Source organism: Pelobates fuscus, chromosome 9, assembly GCF_036172605.1.
Source record: "Pelobates fuscus isolate aPelFus1 chromosome 9, aPelFus1.pri, whole genome shotgun sequence".
In the NCBI taxonomy this organism is placed as follows: Eukaryota; Metazoa; Chordata; class Amphibia; order Anura; family Pelobatidae; genus Pelobates; species Pelobates fuscus.
In genome coordinates, this window is record NC_086325.1 from 71,619,694 (window position 1) to 71,640,745 (window position 21,052).

Consider the following 21,052-nt stretch of genomic DNA (forward strand, 5'->3'; position numbering starts at 1 on the left):
ATACGCTGCTTACTGGGAGACTAGCTGTTGCAGTTCTCTCTAACTGGGTGAGCCCCAGTTTATAAGGTCACTACTATACCCTGCTGGGGTTATTCGGGACTTGTTCCCTCCATACTACCAAATCTGACCCTACGCCTATTATCAAGACCTGGGTGCCCGTTTATTGCTGTGCCTTTCAGTGACGTATCAGCCTACCCTTAACATGGAGGACTCCCAGAACGTCCCTGTGGACTTCCAGACCATGATTAAGGCAGCTGTTGCTGCCTCTGTGGAGAAGGCACTCTCCAAGGCCCGAGCTTCGGCTCCTGACGTGCCAAAACGCAGACGTCCTCGCCACGGATCGGATTCGGACTTGTCCGACCATCAGTCAAGGGATGACTCCTGCCCTAAAAAGCGCCATGACAAAGGCGAAGATTATACACCCAAACCATCTAAGGGTAAGGCACCTGCCAAACGCAAGTCTGCCAAATCACACCCCCCCGCCCCGCGTCAGGAGTACTCTTCAGACGAAGAGCAGGGCCCTGCCCAGTCCATGTCAGTTCTGGATGAGTGGCAAGCTGATGTTTCTGACTCGGACTACGACGCATGGGGTTCAGACGAAAAATTTGTCTCCGCTTTCATGCGGGAGACCCTCCTGGGTGCTGCCCAGACAGGAGGTATCAAGGGCACTGCGGATGCAGAACCTCCTCTTGATTCAGACACTATTTTGGACCCCTCGGGTCAGGCGATGTTCGACCCCCGTAACATACGGCACCCCAGATCGGGTGACTGGTCGCCTCCAGAACACCTTTCCAGGTTTATGCACCTGTGGCTCCGCAAACCTCTGGAGAAAGAGGTCCGCAGCCGACTCAGGTCTGAATGCCCACGCCCTTCCCTGCCAGATAAGGTCGCTCAGACCCCGGAATTCGACAAGGTTATGTCGACCTTCATGATGCGCAGTGGTAGAGACCCCCGCCGTGGGGTAGAGAAAGGCCTATGGGGCACCCAAGACAACCTGCCGGATTCCCTAGGCCCCCTGGCTCGCATTATGTATCTGGTGGACGATGCCTACACCAAAGCCGACTCCTTCTCCTCTGAGGACATCAGGGAATGGGCATATGATGTTCGTGAATGGGCACAACAGTGTTTTTGTTTCATCAGAAACACTAACGTTACTCTCTCTTTGGAGACGCGAAAAGCAGCGTTGTACCATATTAACGGCAAATTGGCAGACCTTGGCACAAAGGAGATTGGTCCCCAGGCACAAAGGAAATTATTTGGCGAACCGTTCCTCAAGGAACTTAATAAACACGTAAACGTTAGGCCCCCGCACCCAACCAACACCATTTTTTCCAACAAGAGACTACCGACAGCAACCCTTTTCCAGAGGCTCGGATAGAGGTCGTGGATCCCGCGGATGCGGACGTTCCCGCTTTGCTGCAGGTAAGGACCCATATTCCTCCACTGTTACCATGTACCCGTACTGCGGGCCGTATTTCCCTTTCTTTCCAGAATTGGGCCGCCCTATGCTCAGACACATGGATCCTACAAACTGTACAGGGATATATCATAGACCTAGTGGGGACCCCCTTTCAGGTTCAGCCCCCTCGCCCCATCCACATGTCATCCTCCGACCGCAACCTCGTCAACACGGAGCTACGCGAGCTCCGAGACAAAGGGGCTATCCAGCCGGTCCGCGACGGGGGTGGTTACTTCAGCAACATCTTCCTGGTTCGGAAAAAGTTGGGAGAATACCGCCCTGTCATCAATCTACGCGCCCTCAACGCATATGTGGTCTATCACCACTTCAAGATGGAGGGCATCCACCTCCTACGAGACCTTCTTCGAAGCAACGACTGGTTCACCAGGCTCGATCTAAAAGACGCATATCTGTCAGTCCCGGTGCACCTGGACTGTCGAGCACTCCTACGTTTCCTCTGGCACGGACGCCCTTGGCAATTCACTTGCCTCCCTTTCGGGCTCAGCTCAGCCCCATGGGGCTTCACCAAACTCCTAAAACCAGTGGTGGCCCACCTAAGATCCACAGGCTACGCCAACACACTCACCTGGCAGTGACCCTACTGGAATCTTTGGGGTTCGTGGTAAACCAACAGAAATCGGAGCTGAACCCTGCCCAGACGATACAATTCCTCGGCTTCGAGATCGACTCAACGACTTGCACTCTGAGACTACCAGCCTCAAAGATCACAGCCATTCGCAAGGAGATTCGCAGGGTTCTCCGACTCGACTCCATTCCACTACGCAACCTGGCCAGGATTGTAGGACTCCTATCCGCTTCCCTTCAGGCCATATTTCCGGGTCCCCTCCACTACAGGGCCATGCAACGTCTCAAGGCGAAGTACCTACGCCACAGGCCTACTTACAACCAACCCGTCCCGGTGACGATGGAGGTTCACGAGGAACTATCATGGTGGCTGGACAGCATGCAAGCCTGGAACGGCAAGTCCATATTCGGATACACCCCAGACTTCGTATTGGAATCAGACACCAGCCTGTGGGGATGGGGTGCCACCAACAGAACCGTCTCCACGGGAGGAACATGGATGGCGCAGGAGCTCTCCATGCACATCAATTGCCTCGAACTCCTGGCAGGATCCTTTGCGATCCGCAGCTTGGCCCGGTAAAGATCCAACTGCTGCATCCTCCTGTGCATGGACAATGTATCCGCAGTCCAGTACATCAACCGTCTGGGAGGCGCTCGCTCACGCCTGCTGTTGGATATCACGAGGGACATCTTCGACTATTGCCTCCCTCGCAACATCATGCTACAGGCGGAATACTTACCGGGAGAGATCAATCTCACAGCCGACTGGTTCTCTCGCCACTGGAGGGACGTCAGCGACTGGAAGCTAAACGCGAGAATCTTCAGGGCCCTGGCAGCCCGGAGGGGTCCCTTTCACCTGGATCTGTTCGCTTCTCGCAACAATCACCAGACCCCGGAGTTCTTCAGCTGGCTCCCGGACCCGACCGACGCTTTTCTCCAACAATGGCCGACGACAGGAGCCTACGCCTTTCCCCATTCTCCATGATTGCGAGAACACTACACCAGATGCGGACGCAACAGATCAAACTGGTTGTCATAATCATGGTGTGGCAGAGCCAACCATGGTTCCCGGACCTCCTGGACTCCTCCTACAGGGACCCTCTCCTCCTACCATCCTTCCCGGACCTACTCACGGATCCCAAAGGGTATCTCCACCCACTCCTCCTGGAAGACCGGCTACCCCTGGTGGCTTGGTCTCTTTCCAGGGTTCCTGGCAAGTCAGCGGACTATCGCAGGCTGCTAGGGACCTCTTATGGGACTCATGGGCCCCGGGAACTAGACGCTGTTACCTTTCAGCTTGGGCCTCCTGGTCTACTTGGTGCATGGAACGGGACTCCGATCCATTTACAGCACCTATTCCCATGATTCTTAATTTTCTTTCCTCCTTGTTCTTAGCTGGCCGCTATTACCGTTCGGTCAACGTCGTTCGTTCCGCGATTTCGGCGGCTCACACCCCCGTCGGGGATCTCCCGGTCGGCAAAGACCCTCTGGTCTGCCGCCTACTCCGCGGTATGCGACTCTGCCGCCCCCCGGCCCCAAGATACCCTCACCTATGGGATGTGGGACTGGTTCTCCGCTTTTTCAGGGATTGGCTTCCGAATGACCGCCTCTCCCTACGCCAACTATCCGCTAAGTGCACTTTCCTCCTTTGTCTAGTATCTTTCCGACGAGTTTCGGACGTTCGGGCCTTCGACGTGGACACTTTCGAGGTGGCCCCTGAAGGGGTCATGTTCCACATTTCCCGTCGCACTAAGTCGGGTTCGACTTCGGTCTTTTACCCCTTCTTTCCCGACGACCCGCAGCTCTGTGTCGTGTCCACCCTCCACAGGTATGTTTCGGTTACCTCCTCACTCCGGTCCTCTCCGTCGGGCCAACTCCTAGTCTCTTACGTACGCCCTCACGCCCCAGTCTCGGTCACCACACTGGCCCGATGGATCCGCTGGATCCTTTCCCTCGCGGGTATAGACCCCGCATTCGGCGCCCACTCCGTTCGCGGAGCAGTGGCGTCGTCAGCCTTCCTGGCAGGGGCGTCCCTTTCGGATATTCTCCGAACAGCGGACTGGTCTAGGGAATCCACTTTCCGTACATTTTATTTTCACACTCCCCCTTCTGCTGGGATGTCTCTTCTTCAGCATTAAAATTGCAAAATAGGAAGCCTCCTGTCATGTTATAAAATTGAAGATTATCCTAGCTTTAGTGTACTAATAATCTTAATTTTAATAAGGACAGGAGGCAAGTATTTTCCCTCCCTTCTGTTCCCTACCCTGACTCCTCGGGGGAGTGGATCTTAAGGTGACGGATTTTGGGATCTATTTAGTAGTTACCCTACCTTCTGGACATATTCGGAATCTCTTCCATCTCTATCCCCAATATTGCCACCTAAACGGACAGTTTTAGTTGTACTACATACTTAAACCTAACACATATTTAGCCTCTGGCCGGCTTTCAATCTGTCTGTACTGATTTAATTTACACCATTCTGTTAAAGCACACAGGCGTGAACAGTTACGGTTCATTACCTAACCGATTTTATACTCTTCTTTCAGTGTAACCCTCTTCAGGACCTCCACTGGTCGCTGGTTTGTTAACCTCACGACTCCGTAAGATGGGATGACGACTTTGTTTGGTCTTACCTCCTATCTCATTACCAGGAGTCTCCTCAAGTTCCGCTCGCCAAAGACCACAGTTACAGTTTCGTTGAGTTTCTGGATGTTCGAGCTCTATCTGGACTTGGATGTCCCTTCAAGAAAGAGGAAGTTGTACAGGCAGCATGACCCTTATATACTATGCTGCTCAGTGATTTACTTGTTACTCTTTACGTTTTCTTTACTGCTGTGGAGTTTAGTAAAGAGAGTTAATGCAAAATACTTGCCTCCTGTCCTTATTAAAATTAAGATTATTAGTACACTAAAGCTAGCATAATCTTCAATTGTGAAGTTATATTTGTTACTACTTGTACTGTAATAAATAAATAACATTAAGGAAATACAAATATGGGGTACAAAGGTAAAGTTGATTTTGGTCCTTGGGATTTGTGTACTAAACATTGATGTGTAGTGAGTTGTAAAAAAAAAAAATAATTGTAGGATAGGCCAATTTAATTGTATTTGATAATTTTTCTAAATAGGGTATTTTAGACAAAATTTTACAAAATTGGATTATTAGGTGTGTAGGTGTGCGCAAGGGGTGTGCCCAGGTACACTCTAGTGCAGACTTAAATTTCCCTCCATGTGCTGTTTATCTCGTTCTGTGCACTTATGGATTTGTCTTCAAAAACAGTAAAACACAACAAACTAACTCACAATAATGCAAGTCTCTGAATACATCAGGTTATTGCTAGAGCAAAATGTATTTTGGACATTATTTGTAAATTGGTAGTTATTGAAATAATACTCTGGGCACATGACAACTTGATCAAAATGAAGTTGTTATGGTGCCAGTTTGTCCATTGTGCTGGCTTACCCATACAGATTAAACCGTTTATAAATGGTTTAACTCCAAAGTCGCCTTTCCAGTGCCATTTCTCTCTAGCCCCTCCACATCTGCTTTCTCAAAATCATCAGAAGGGAATAAAAATGGACTGAAAGAGTCATGTACATTTTTCCAAGTCATTTTCATGAATGGGGAGCTGCTGATTGGCTTACATTTCAGATGGCCTCTTTGAACCAATCAACAACGCCCTTGCCCGGCAGCTCTCGTAGGAGTCTGTTCTGGAGATTTTGAGAAAGCATATGTAGAAGGTGCTGAGAAGAAATGTTTTTTTTAGGCAACAAATGTAATGTGAAGTGCATACATGTGAAGCCACTCAAAAGTGTGCTACAAAGACACTGACTTCAGGACTATAAAAAGGTTTTATTGTTTTGTCATTAAATAAGGCAAATACGCCAATGTGTCTAGAAGTATTAATTTCTCTGAAAAAAGGCTTCAATTCAATGTTACATAGTTACATAGGCTGAAAAGAGACGTGTCCATCAAGTTCAGCCTTCATAACATTTGTTTTTTGCTGTTGATCCAATTATTACAATTATCAGGTGATGGCTGGTGAGGCTGATGAGGCAACAGGACTAAAATAGTAGGTCTGAAGGTGCAATGAACCAAAAATGGTGGGGAACCACTGCACTAAGGCCTGCACTTGTTTTATTTTGATAGCAGTTTCTGACCTTTAGGCCGTGTCGCATGTTGATTTCAACTTGATTACAATCCAAAAACGACTTAACTGTTTCTGACAGCGATGCCACTGAAGTTAGAAGTCATCAACTTAAAACTGGGATTAACTTTTGTTTTCGTTGTTAATCACACGATCTCGAGACCTGTATGTTCAGTGAGTTCAGCAACAAATTTTTTCCAGGCTTTGCAAATACCTCAGAGTTGCAGATGGTACAGTAAAAACATTACCTGTACAAAGTCATTGTAGATGTAAGTAGTATTTCCTTTGTTAATTTGCATACCAATTACATATTTGTTTATGGTAAGTGTTAATCCATTAAAACATGTTGTCATTGATTTACAAATTTCTTTTGGATACTGAATTTTGTTAAGGAAAAATGGTTCCATTAATATGTCAATAACATTACCCAGTGCGATTGTGACTGCTTAAAGGGACACTCCAGGCACGCAGACCACTTCTGCTCATTGGAGTGGTCTGGGTGCCAACTCCCACTACTCCTAACCCTGCAAGTGTAATTATTGCAGTTTTTTATAAACTGCGATAATTACCTTGCAGGGTTAACTCCACCTCTAGTGGCTGTCTACTAGACAGCCACTAGAGGTCACTTCCTGGTTTGTAGCAAGGATTTTCCTTGCTAGAGCGTCGCTGGACGTCCTCACGCTGTGTGAGGACCTCCAGCGTCGCTCAAATCCACATAGGAAAGCATTGAAATTCGTTTTCAATGCTTTCCTATGGGGAGCGCTAATTAGGTCTCCTCGGCCGGTGGGCAGGATCAGTCTCGCCCACCGGCCGACGGAATCACAGGGAGGAGAGGCGCGGAGGAGGAGGCAGCGATGAGGGACATCGCCGCTGCCTCAGGTAAGTGACTGAAGGGGATTTCACCCCTTCAATTACCGGGGATTGGTGGGTGGGAAGGAGAGGGACCCTCCAGTGCCAGGAAAACGGATTGTTTTCCTGGCACTGGAGTTTCCCTTTAAGGTTGATGACTTTTCATTAAGTAGAGGGTACATTATGTCAAAACATTGTAAAAGTGTAATTATGATCTTGTCCACATCATTACCTATATTTCCAAAGTTATAGTGCCTTTGTCCTACATTAGATGTAGGGCCACCATCGTAACTGCAATAAAAAATGAATTAAAAAAAGCATTTTACACTGCTGCTCTCTTCGCATCTTGCAAATAAAGAAGACATTTTATTGAAGACCATGAGTGCTACCATTCCTTCTGTTACATACATATATATATATATATATATATAATTTTATTTATTTATTTATTTATTTTCCCTTAAACTGGTTGATTTGAATAAATGTGCTTCTGCTAGTGTTCTCCTGAATTGGTCCTTAGTGAACAGTATTGTCTACTAAAGAAGACGGAAATTCCTGTGAATTTAAATTATTTTCTTATACTAGATTTTTTTTTTCTCTCTCAACTCAAACACATTAAATCTGACTGAAGCCACCAAGAAGAGAATTCCTGATTGGACAACTCACATGCTTAATGTAGGCCTCGCCTTAGCTAAGCACTGTGTTGATATCAAATAAACTATTTTCACAGACCTGGCACAATGTTCCCACCTAATTACAGGCAGAAATTAACTCAGATGAATGCAAATAAAGAGACCTGTGTTTTCTAGCTAATTTTCACACCAGCAGATGGTGCTAAGAAATCCGTATTTTTTTTTTTTTACCAAACATCTCAAATTTCCTTAAAATCATAAACTGTCAGGAAAAGATAAATTGAGATACTTTAGCTAATTGTAGTGGAAAGTTCATGCTGGGGTGATGCAAGTCATCATTTTATTTAGACTAGCTAGACAGGGTTGATTTTTTTCCCTCTTTAGGCTTTTAAGGTAGATTGGCTTTCCCAAAGTAAGATGCTTACCTTAAGCAAGGTACAGAAAAAAAGCATCTCAGGAATTTGGTTCATATTAACAATTCAAGATAAAGACTTTGGGTTGCTTGCATGGGACGTCTAGTACTAATTATTAGCTTTTTCTTGTTTTTTTGTATTTTTTTTTCTCTGCAGTCACCCAATCTTCTGAAGGAAATGCCTAAAACATTACACCTCACCTTGAAATTCTGTAAGTTTTTATTTTCACAGCATGTCATTTCCCTCCCATTGCGGACTTTCCTGAAGCAGATGCAAGTAGATGGATGGAAAACACGCGAGGCAATATGAAGAAGAAGGGAGAGAGAACACCATTTTTCAGTTTTCAGGTCTAAGTTGAAGAAAAGTGTTCTCTTTTAAGCAGAGCAAAAATGTATCTTTACAAATACAAACCATGTTATTCACTGAAGTGTAAATTGTCAGGAACCAAAAATGAATACAAAGTCATTTTCGAACATTTGACCAAAAATAGCTCATTTAAAAACGTAGCTGACTTGAAGGATTTTTACAATTTGAATATCTTTGCTTAAAATTTTAAATTTACTTTAAATTCTCGACATTTCTCAATTTAGTGAATAACCCTGACTGTTTTAAAGGAACAGTAAAGGATGTAGTAACAATTGTCGGGATCCCGCGGGCGGCTGCGAGGGAAGGCTGCACTCCGCTCGCAGTACTCACCCTCCAGCCGTCCGTGGTCCCCTCCTCCTCGTGGGTTCGGCGAGCGGCATCCTTCCAGCCTCGGATGCCGCCCGCGTCTTCCTCCACGTCCCCCAGCGGCAGCATGCATGACGCTGCACGCTGGGAGACCGCCCAATATATTACACGCCGGGGTCAGTCACCTGACCCGGCGTTAAAGGCCCAGTGCCTCAATCACAGTGGGAGGTTTAGATATCTCCCACGTGTGATTGTTAATTCTGATTGGAAATGATCCAATCAGAATTAACCTTAGGGTTTAAATACTTACCTTTCCTGTTCCTTCCTGCCCTGTTGTGGTCTTTGCTTTCTAGCTTTGCTACTGAACTTGTGTTTCTGGTTACGTTTTCTCTGGCTTGTTTATCTGACTTTGTGACTTTCTCCTACCCTTTGACTTTGGCTTGTTTCACGTTATTCTGTCTTCTGGTTCCCCTTACTCGGCTTGTCTCCTGACTATTCTTTGTGTGCTTAGCCCAGCCACTCTAAGGTCCGGTACAGCACCTTTTCTGTGTGTGTGTTAGTGTGTTTGGTTCCCCGAATCGTGACAACAATTAGATTAATAATCTGTGTTTAATAAAAATACCAAACATTAGGGGGTGTTAATCAAGGCAAAATTTTTGCTATTCTAAAGGATTCTATGGTGATTTCTGTTGTGATTAAAAAAACAAACAAAACAAAACTTTATTTTACTTCTAAACAGTATTGGTACCTTTTAAAAATGGTTTAGACATAAATATGAAGGTTGCTCAAAAATATAACATTACAAATTCTTAAAAAAAATATAGCCAATTTGTGACATGTTTGAACCGTATGGGCATCCTGAATATATGAATAAATATACCATTTATTTTTGAACACCAGTCTTTAAGATTTATCTAGGGAATTGCTGGGGAATACACAATTTTAATTGGTTTATTATCATAAAATGTTGTCCTGGTTTCAACTCTTGAGTTTGACACCCCTGATTTATGTCAAATACTCTTTTTTTTTTTTAACAGCCCTTGGAGTACAATTTATTCCTCTCAGTTTTCCCATGTGTTAGAATCAGGGATCATGTTGTGCAAGAGAAATTGTCAGATGAGGAGTGACTGAATATTTCTGGCATAAACCATAAGAAAGATGAAACAGTTATATCTACAGTAGTGTCAAGAGGTTGATGATCAACAGTCAAATGCAATTTAGAGGTCTAGAAGAATCAGTAGGTGGAAGTGGACTTTGAATTTAACAAATAACGTTATTAGAAACATTTGTAACAGGTCTTTCAGTGCAAGGAAAGCATTAAGTAGTTCAATGGCAAAGATAGGTATTCAAGTGGTTCTAGGCAATCCACTAACCCACCACCATAGTAGTTTGAAAGTAAAAGGAAGAAGAGAGATAGGGCAGTAGTTTGAGATCAAATTAGTAACTATTTTTTAGGGTCAGATTAATAAGTGAATAATTAAAAGTTCATGCAAATGAACAGAGAGAATTAAAGTAGAACTAAAGTACTTTTTAGAGAAAGAGCGGACAGTACAGCTTTATGCTAGGTATTGCGCATAGCCAATAATATGGAAAGAAGAAAAGTTTATTTTAACATCATAATTCAGAGCATTTAATCCAAACCAATTTATATTTCACACAATTCCAAACACGTCTAAAAACAAACTCCAGAGATGAATATTCTTTGAAGTGGCAGCTTGTAAAATGATGTGGTGCTGCCCCCCTTGTTGGGCAACCACTGACTCAATAAAACATTGTACCGTGTTCAAAACCATAAACATATATGTCAGAAACAGAAGTCACTTTAAAGAGTTTCAACTCCACCAAATGATGCAGTTAGACTATGGCAGTCCTACCTTACATAGTTCTGTCTTTTAGGACATCCAGCATATGATGCCCAATACAAAGCTAATAGCTGATGTCATAAAACTTGCCGAAAAAATATCAAAAATCCCGACATTATTCAAATTAGAGAGGCACACTACCCATTCTAGCTGGCAATGTACGTTAATATCAAGTCAGTATTATATAATCGTCTGTTTGCTGTTCGAGAGTCCTATTTATATATTTACCTTTAAGTGATGAATAATCTATAAAATAACTTTAAAAATATAATTAAAGTACTATCAGGTTATACTAGAGTGATAATGTATATACACTTTCTTTAATACTCCTAGATAAATTAACATTAAAATTATTATGGGCAAAATGTTGCAAAGTTTGAACTAAATTTGGAATTACATCTCCGTTAAACCAAAGCCCTGAGTGGGTTAAAAGGATGCAAAACTGTCCGGAGTAGGCCTTGGAATGTAGAATTCATTATATAAGAAGCTTCACTTTCCATCGGCAGAAGTAAAACAAACTACTTCTTTCATCTGCTAAACCATAACAGCTACTCTCTGCAAAATGTCAGCAAGGCTGGTGCTCCAAATTATGTCTGGCAATATAAATTATACTTGCACATGGGTGGGAACCCGAGATTCAGGCTACAAACTGTTTATGTTTCAGAACACACATAGGTCTTCCTTAGGAGCAATCAAAGTATGATGAAGAACTATCAAAAACAATAGCAAGATGTTTTAACTGTTTAGAAATATTTGTCATTAGGGGATTAACACAGATTCCTGTCAATTTTTATTTCAAAGTGACAGCTCAACTAAAATAGGACACCCTTATTTTAAATAGTGTTTTTCTTAGTAGCCAATAGTTTATAGTAATATGTATTACTGGTAGCAATTACTATAATTGTTAGCCAATACTTTATAGCAATAGTCACTAATACCCAGAACTGTTTATTGTAATCTTAACGGAGTTGAAACCTCAAAACACTATAGTTTATGTTTTCTTTTCATAGATAAACCAATAATAATGATCTTTACTTAAAAAAAAATCAACATGTATGTATTATGTAATAAAAAAAATGTATCCAGAAAATGAGTTTACATACATACAGTAATTCATGCACATTGCTTGGCTGCATGTTCAAAATGTTACTCGTTTCAAAATGTTATGTAGCACAAGCTATCAAGTCTTGCTCATTTAAATTTTTTTTTTTTTTTTGCTAAAGAAAGTAAATTTGGTGTAGTCTGGGGATCTTTCTTGCTGCTGCAATGAAAGTTTTTATTTCCCCTTCCCTTTATGTCATTAACATAATTATATTATATTTATTCATGCACTAAATGAGAACGAAGAAAGCAGATACCAAATATATAGAAACATTCCACAATTGCTCTGGTCAGGTGATGAAAAATTGCCCTTTATCCTCTTTTTAAATGCAAAATATGTTGACCCTAAAGACAGTGCTGCATTACGTTTTTGTTCTCTTGCCCTGTTTTGAATATTTCAATTGATTGTAATATTGCTGCATTTGTTAAATCCCACTTGTCATGATCAGCGAGACCTGGTGTTACTTTAAATATAACTAATTTAATGTAAACTTCTTGTAGCCAAATTGCTTGCAACAGCGTAGCTATAGGTTACAAAGGCGTGCACAGCCCATTTCATTAAGGTGGGTAAAGGGAAATCTGCACCCTGTGTTATTATTTTTTTTTAATGTGATATAATGTGAATATTTATTGAAATGTTCAGTGAATATGTGGGGTGTGTCTTGTGTAGGTGTAGGATGGCTGTAAGTGTTGTAACTGTGTGTAAGATGTTTGTTGTGACTTTATGTGTGTGATGTATAAGGCTGGCTGTAATGTGTGTATAACGGTGAGTGATGTGCATGAATGCATGTGGATAGCTGTGAGCTGTATGTGTAGCTGTGTGAGCTGCTGCGTGATAAGTCTTGGCCATTGTGAGTGATGTGTGTGACAATGTGTGATATGTGGCTAGCTGGGAGTAATGTGTATTGCTGTATGTGGGTAGCTGTTAGTAATGTGTGTGGCTGTGAGTAGCTGTCAGGACATGGAAGATAAAAAAAAAAGACCTAGGCATTTTATGGCACAAAAGCCCACTTTCACATTTTAGAAGAGCAGCCTTTTCTTTTGGTTTCAATAAGATAAATAAGAAGACCTTACTAACCCACACAAGTATACACATAAAGAGACTGCAATCAGTTACTGAAGTGTTCATTTAGAGATACACACACTCACAGATGCACACATACAAACATATACCGATACATAATACACCCTTACAGTCACACACATAGAGACACATTCACACAGATACATATGGATACATACATAAGGACACACACATAAATATACACAGACACACACTCACACATACACAAATACAAACACAAATAGTTGCACATTTAAGGATATCTACATCAAAACACACAAATACACACATTATTATATTATATATTATAAATGCAACACTTTTGTTTTTGCCCCCATTTTTCATGAACTGAACTCAAAGATCTAAGACTGTTTCTATGTACACAAAAGGCCTAATTCTCTCAAATATTGTTCACAAATCTGTCTAAATCTGTGTTAGTGAGCACTTCTCCTTTGCCAAGATAATCCATTCACCTTACAGATGTGGCATACTAAGATGCTGATTAGACAGCATAATTATTGCAAAGGTGTGCCTTAGGCTGGCCAATAAAAGACCACTCTAAAATGTGCAGTTTTACTGTATTGGGGTGGGGGTCCTAAAACCAGACAGTATCTAGTGTGACCACCATTTGCCTCACGCAGTGCAACACATCTCTTTCGCATAGAGTTGATCAGGTTGTTGATTGTGGCCTGTGGAATGTTGGTCCACTCCTCTTCAATGGCTGTGCGAAGTTGCTGAATATTGGCAGGACCTGGAACATGCTGTCGTATACGCCGATCCAGACCATCCCAAACATGCTCAATGTGTGACATGTCCAGTGAGTATGCTGGCCATGCAATAACTGGGATGTTTTCAGCTTCCAGGAATTGTGTACAGATCCTTGCAACATGGGGACGTGCATTATCATGCTGCAACATGAGGTGATGGTCGTGGATGAATGGCACAACAATGGACCTCAGGATCTCTTCACGGTATCTCTATACATGCAAAATGCCATCAATAAAATGCACCTGTGTTCAAGCAAAAGCCAAACCACACCCAGGACCATAAGAAACGCCCCCCCTCCATGAACACACTAACAGAATACAAAGTAAACACTAGCAAAAAGGGGAGATGTAACCGCCCCCCCCTGAACCTAACCACACCCTACAGGGACACGCGCCCCAACCAGCTAACGCAAAAGCTACAAACCCCCTCGCACGAAGAACCCCACACCCACAAGAGTCCCATTACAGGACGGGCGCAAACCGACAACTAAAACAAAAGCCTACCTGTTACCCCCCTCCCCCCCTTCCCTCCTCTTGGGTACCCCCACCGTAGATATCCACCCACCACAAGAAGCGCTGACCCACTCAACGGTCTATTATTACCAACGCAACGAAAAGCAAAAAGAGCATTCTATATGGCAGGGTACCCTAACCCCCCTCCCTCTTCCTTTCTGTACCCCTTCCCTAACCCTAGACCACATGTTCCAACAGAGGGCACAAAAGGAGACGAGAATATCAAGCACACAAATTACGCTTTAACCATGGTGAAAAAGATTGATCTCCTGCTCAAATTGAAAGATTACCTCATAAGCAAATGCACCTGTGTTCATTGTCCATAACATACGCCTGCCCATACCATAACCCCACCACCACCATGGGCCACTCAATCCACAACGTTGAAATCAGCAAACCGCTCACCCACACAACACCATACACGCTGTCTGCCATCTGCCCTGTACAGTGTAAATCGGGATTCATCTGTGAAGAGAGCACATCTCCAAAGTGCCAGACGCCATCGAATGTGAGCATTTGCCCACTCAAGTCGGTTACAACAGCGAACTGCAGTCAAGTCGAGACCCCGATGAGGACGACGAGCATGCAGATGAGCTTCCCTGAGATGGTTTTTGACAGTTTGTGCAGAAATTCTTTGGTTATGCAAACCGATTGTTGCAGCAGCTGTCCGGGTGGCTGGTCTTAGACAATCTTGGAGGTGAAGATGCTGGATGTGGAGGTCCTGGGCTGGTGTGGTTACACGTGGTCTGCGGTTGTAAGGCCGGTTGGATGTACTGCCAAATACTCTGAAATGCCTTTGGAGATGGCGTATGGTAGAGAAATGAACAATTAATTCACAGGCAACAGCTCTGGTGGACATTCCTGCAGTCAGCATGCCAATTGCATGCTCCCTCAAAACGTGCAACATCTGTGGCATTGTGCTGTGTGATAAAACTGCACATTTTAGAGTGCCTTTTATTGTGGCCAGCCTAATGCACACCTTAATCATGCTGTCTAATCAGCATCTTGATATGCCACACCTGTGTTGTTGATTGATTATCTCGGTAAAGGAGAAGTGCTGATTAACACAGATTTAGACAGATTTGTGAACAATATTTGAAAAAAAATAGGCCTTTTGTGTACATAGAAAAAGTCTTAGATCTTTGAGTTCAGCTCATGAAAAATGGGGTCAAAAACAAAAGTGTTTAAAAGCGTTTATAATTTTGTTCAGTGTAGGCATGCACGCAGACATACTCACAGATACACATATAAATACACTCACAGACACATACACGAGTGCATACACATAGGCACAAACACAGGTACACATTCAGTTATATATACAGTCAGACACATTCACAGGTACATGTAGGCAGAGCTCAAAATTTCAGTCAGGTCAGTAGTGAGGGGATTTGGGTAGTGGTGGGGGGATAGGGACATTAATAGGGGAATAGGGTCTGTAGTGTGGGGATTGTGGTGTAGTGGGGATAGGGGCTGTGGGGGTAGGGGCTATAGTGGGTGGATAGAGTGTGGGCTGTATTGGGGGTTATGGGCTGAAGTGGGGGATAGGGGCAGTAGTTGGGGGCGAGCTTCTTTAGCAGGGGGTTAGGAGCTGTAGTAAAGGGATTTTTACTGGTCATTGCGAGCTTTAGTGGAAGATAGGGACTGTAGCTGGGTATAAAGACAGTAGTGGTGGATTAGCAGCTGTAGTGGGGTTTAGGAGCTGTAGAGGGGGATAGGGGCAGTAGGTAGGTTTAGGAGCTCCAGTGGTGCTTAGAGAAAGTATTGGGGGGTTAGAAGCTTTGATTGTGGGTTAAGGGATGCAGTGTCGTATCTAAGGGTCTGAGGGGAAATAAAAATAAAAATTACCCCCCCCCCACAACAATAAAGTGTCTGAGGCTTACCTTGGGCCAGTAAGAGGTTATTCCTGATCCCTGGTGGGCCAGTGGGAAATGTAACTTGTTTGCACCATTGGCAGGTGCAGACTGTTCCTTCTGGCCCGCGACAGGAAATGTATTGAAGCATTGCTGAGGTAACAGTGGCAACGCTCTAATGAAGCAGAAGGAGTGGAGAACTTGGGCTAAAAGTACAGACCAAGTTCTCCCTCTTCCTCCTCAGATCAGGGGCCGTCTGGGGACCATGGCCTTCATAAACATAGTTTGGCATGGCTTCTCAGGGAGGAGGGGCACAGGCCGGTATGAAAGCCCTTTTGATCTTCCTGCCAGCTTGATCAGCAGCTGGAACTCTTTCTGTATGAGGGTGTGTCTGAGCACACCCAACACATTCTGTGCACACATCTATGATAGGTTAATTTTGTAATTTTGTGCTTTACTGTTATCCATTGGCATGGCAGTAAGACTACTAACATGGGGGTCCAGAGTGGCTGTGCGTGCAATCAACATGCTGTCACATGACACATGGAATCTAATAGCACCCAGTGGGCATATGCATTCTAATAATTGTGGGATGCGGATTGTTTTGTTGTAGGTGAAGTTATGAAGTTCTTCCATCATCTCTAGGAGTAAACGCTGTGTTTGGGTAAATTAAAGTTCCAGTGAGTGCATATTTTAATCTATTAACATGTACTTACATATGCATTCTAAGAGAAAAACATACATACAATGTTATGTAAAATGGCACAAAAAAAAACTGTGTGAAATAACATTTTAGTGCCATTTTCGGATGTTTACAAATCAAACAGTTAACGCAGTTTTTTTTCTTTTCATTTATATTGTTTGCTTTTAAGATATGACTCTAGTGCCAGTTTTGGGTAATGCTTGAACAGAGCAGTTCAGGCTTAATACTCTCATGTTCAGATTGGCCAGAGAAACAGAACCTATTAACAGTGTGAATAGCCAGTGGATCAAAAGATGGCATACAGTAGGTTCAGAATTCAGATTTAGAGAAATACTTTTTAGATTTTTCTCTTGAGCTAATCAAAGCGATCACCATTCCATCTCAGAGATGATAGAGACCGTCAACAGGGCACCCACACTGGTCTAATTAACGATGACAGTTAGTCAGGATGCAGTGGATTTATTGGATGTCCATATCTTTCAAAAAGAGACGAAACTTGGATATACTCTATTTACCAAGACAACGGATCAAAACACCTTACTCCAGGCTAACAGCTTCCACCCTAGACACCTGAAAGAATCATTGCCCAGTTCCTGAGGGTTAAAAGGAACAACTCATGAGAGCACACCTACAAATTAAAGAGATCTGGAATAGGTTTAATCAGAGAGGCTACAAGGACGCTACTCTCCATAAAGCACTGGACAAGAGCCAACAGCCTATGAGAGAGAAGAAAGAGGATACACCACGACTTGTCTTCCCGACTACCTATGGTACTGCATCACATAGCCTCAACACTACCCTGAATTCAAACTGGTGTCTTCTATCAGAAGACATTACCAAAAATCTTTCAGAATCCACCCATGCTGTGTTATAAACGTGGAAAGAATCTACATGACCTTCTGGTGAAAACAGACCCAGTACACTGCTATACTAAACAACAAATGGCCCAGAATCTAGGATGCTATCGCTGCCTCGGTTGTGTCACCTGCAGCCACATGATACCCGGAAAATTCTTCCAGCATCCACACACTGGGCGGAAGTACCAAATCAGGAATAGGTTGACCTGCACCTCGGACTTTGTCATCTATAAACTTTAGTGCCCATGTATTCGCATTGCCTATAGGGACAATAAGGTCGAAACACTTTTTGGCACATGGTCACACATTACCTACTCTGAAGTTTATGGCTATAAACCACATACCCCCCTCCGACATGACGGTGATCGAAGTAAACTCCTTCTACAACGTGAAACATTTTGGATAAAGACTTTGGACACAGTATACCCCAAAGGCCTGAACTAGAAGTATACATTATCTATATTTTTATAAACTGATCTCATATTTCCCTAAAGGGCTAATTAACACTGTTTAACCTAACCTATTAGCAACATGCATATTTGGATGTACAGCAAAGTGTATATACTATTTTGTTGTTATAACTTGCTTTATGTTTACCCACATATATTGTATAGCACACTACTTTTTTTATCCATACATGATGTATAGCCCACTACATATATATTGGGCGAACTATTTAGGGGGTAAAATTCTCTGAGATTACCACACTTTATCTTTGAACAATAGGTATTCATGAGATAACGGTATCCAGGATATACCTATCGCTAAAATACACACTTAACCCATATAGATAATGAAGACACTGTGTTCTTTGCACCGCCAGCTTAATCCTTAAAACATGCTATATAATTATTGATAATAGTATATGGGACACCATGCAACTTAAAACCAGTCACTTTGTTTACCTTCATAGTTCTCTAATATCCAGTGTCTTATGCATAATTATTTAAATCACACTGTAATGTCTCCTGCTTTGAGCTGTTGATTTTAATTATTGTTTATAATAACGTGTATTTTTATATTCTATATGTTTTTTTCTGAACTATGAGACATGCCTACCCCAAGCCATTTATAAAGAGAGTCTAACATTAGACATATAGATTAGCTCTTCTCTCCATAATGAACGAATGCACCCCTGCAGTGCCGCACAGCATTAACTGTTCCAGCACGCAATAGGTTAATATTACCCATATTTTTCCACACTACTTATTAAGCATTTAACTACATGTAATCCATGCGTTGACAGATCGGACTCACAATCCACTTTGACCGGAGAGTCAGACAGTTGCTTTGAATGTCGGCTTTTTGCAGATAGAGCGAATCAGTACGACAGGATAACCCATGCAGTTCCGGATGATTCCTGCAAGTTCAGCACCCAAAAGGTTGTTATAGAACCACCCGTAGCGCTGAATATCTTCTTTAGTATGATATCAGATTTTAGATAAATTTTGGCTTATCCCACCTGTGACATTGCTTAAAGCATAAGAAGACGAACATTAGATACACAGTTTTATAACATTCTGGATCTGGATATTGTATCCACTTCTGTTTATTCCTTAACCCAACCATTTTAGTGGTTACTAGGCTACAAGGTGGAATGCAAACATTCTAGTTAGTTGGTTATCAAGTAGTTCATAGCCCCTCCCCCTTTTTAGGGGTCTTGCACAGGAGGACACCACTCTAAGAGATACATTTCTCTCCAATGCAGGGCAGGCTATCTCATGGCTCGGTGAGTACACAATTAAGGTGTAATTGTTTTGAGGGTTTTGGGGGTATATATTTCTTTGTGTCTGCACTTGAATATTATGTTTTGTCCTGATGAAAGCTCCATGTGGGAGCTGAAACGTCGACCTTTCAAATTTGAACATGTCTACAAAAACCTATGAGTGTGGTCATTTCTGCTACATCTATATATATAAAGGTAAATATGGAGTATATTTTTCCAGTACCAACACTTAATGCGTTTTACCCGGCTGGGCTTCCTCAGAATTTATATATACAATCTACTAATAATAAAGTATTTACTATTTTATAGGTATATTTCCATTTTATATATTTTTTATTTTTTTTCATCACTTTCCTGTCATCATTCTCCCTGGTGTATCCTGCATATCCTAGGTGGGGATAATACCACCAATGCTTGGCATACCAGAGCAGGCCATTGCTCTGGATATTGTAAGTTGGAGACTGTTTTTTATCTTTTACTTTGTGTACGTATGTACTACACCATAACATCTCTACCTATTGTGTTTTCTCATATATATTGGACGACAAGAACCACAGAACAGAGCTACATATATCCATAGACGGCGATTGTAGCATCCAGGCACATAACAGCAGAGCTCTTAGTAACTCAACCAATTGTGAGTTACCTACCTCAAATAGTCAAAACTACTGCTACATATTGCACAATTTTTTGTCAATTTCTGCTTCCTTTAAAGGTTATAAAAACCATTCCATTACTGCGTATATAGACTGAATATATACTGATGTAAATATATCTCTTGTTATATATTACCAATTTCTGTATTATTATTATTTTCTTGGGGTGCAGTTTATCACCCTCTTTGCCATTAAACATAAACTTGCCACGCTGCAAAACAGAATGGCATGACATATGTGATTATAAATTAGTCATTTGGTGATTTATTATATGGAATAAAATCTGAAACTGAAGGCAAGAGAAAAATGACTTGGGAAATGTAAGACTGTGAGAGACATTGTGCTATTAGTATTCATTATTGCATAGGATAGTGTATAGGAATAGGGATTTATTCACTATCTCAGAAGTGAATAGTGGTGAATCTCAAAGATCAAGTCAACATTGATGAGTTGTAAAATCCCTGGCCTACAAGTGTTATCTTTTAATTGGTTATGGTGCCTGGAGTCCCCTGGTGCAGTCCCTCCATTCAGTGTTAAACCATTTTCAAGAAGATTAATACTAAATGAGGGTTACTGGCTACACACAATTCTGCCTCCATTAGAGATATGGTTATAGCAGAGATTACACTCTTCCTTAGCCATACCAATTGATACCAGGAATGGCCAGCTGTGATAGGCTGTCAGCTGAGACTCTCATCCAATCGCCACTGTACAATGCTACTCAGGCTAATACTTCCTCATTAGCTCAAGCATACAGAGAGGAGGGGCTTCTGGGGAGTTTTGCTTATGGTTTAACACTGATTGGAATCACTGTACAAGGGAATTCAGACGCTACAGTCCCTGCAATGAGGTGATGTGGTTATAGGGCCTAGCATGTTCCTTTAACAAATAATTCAGAAGAAAAAAATGCCTAACAGACAAGATAATCAATTTTAACATGTTACTGTTTTTGTTACTGTTTTGGATTTTACAGATGCCATCTTTCATTGGTTTCTAAAATTTCCTGGCTTGGTCACGAATGCTGCAAAGTTTCCTTTTTTTAGGACTTGATTTATGCACCCTCATTTCACATTTCCAAGGGTTTCAGTGGAACAGATCTCTCTTTTCGGAGCAGATATTCCATTTAGGACATTCACAGGGAAAAAAGGATACATTTTTCTGATAACACCAGACTGTGGAAAAAAAGACTATAAA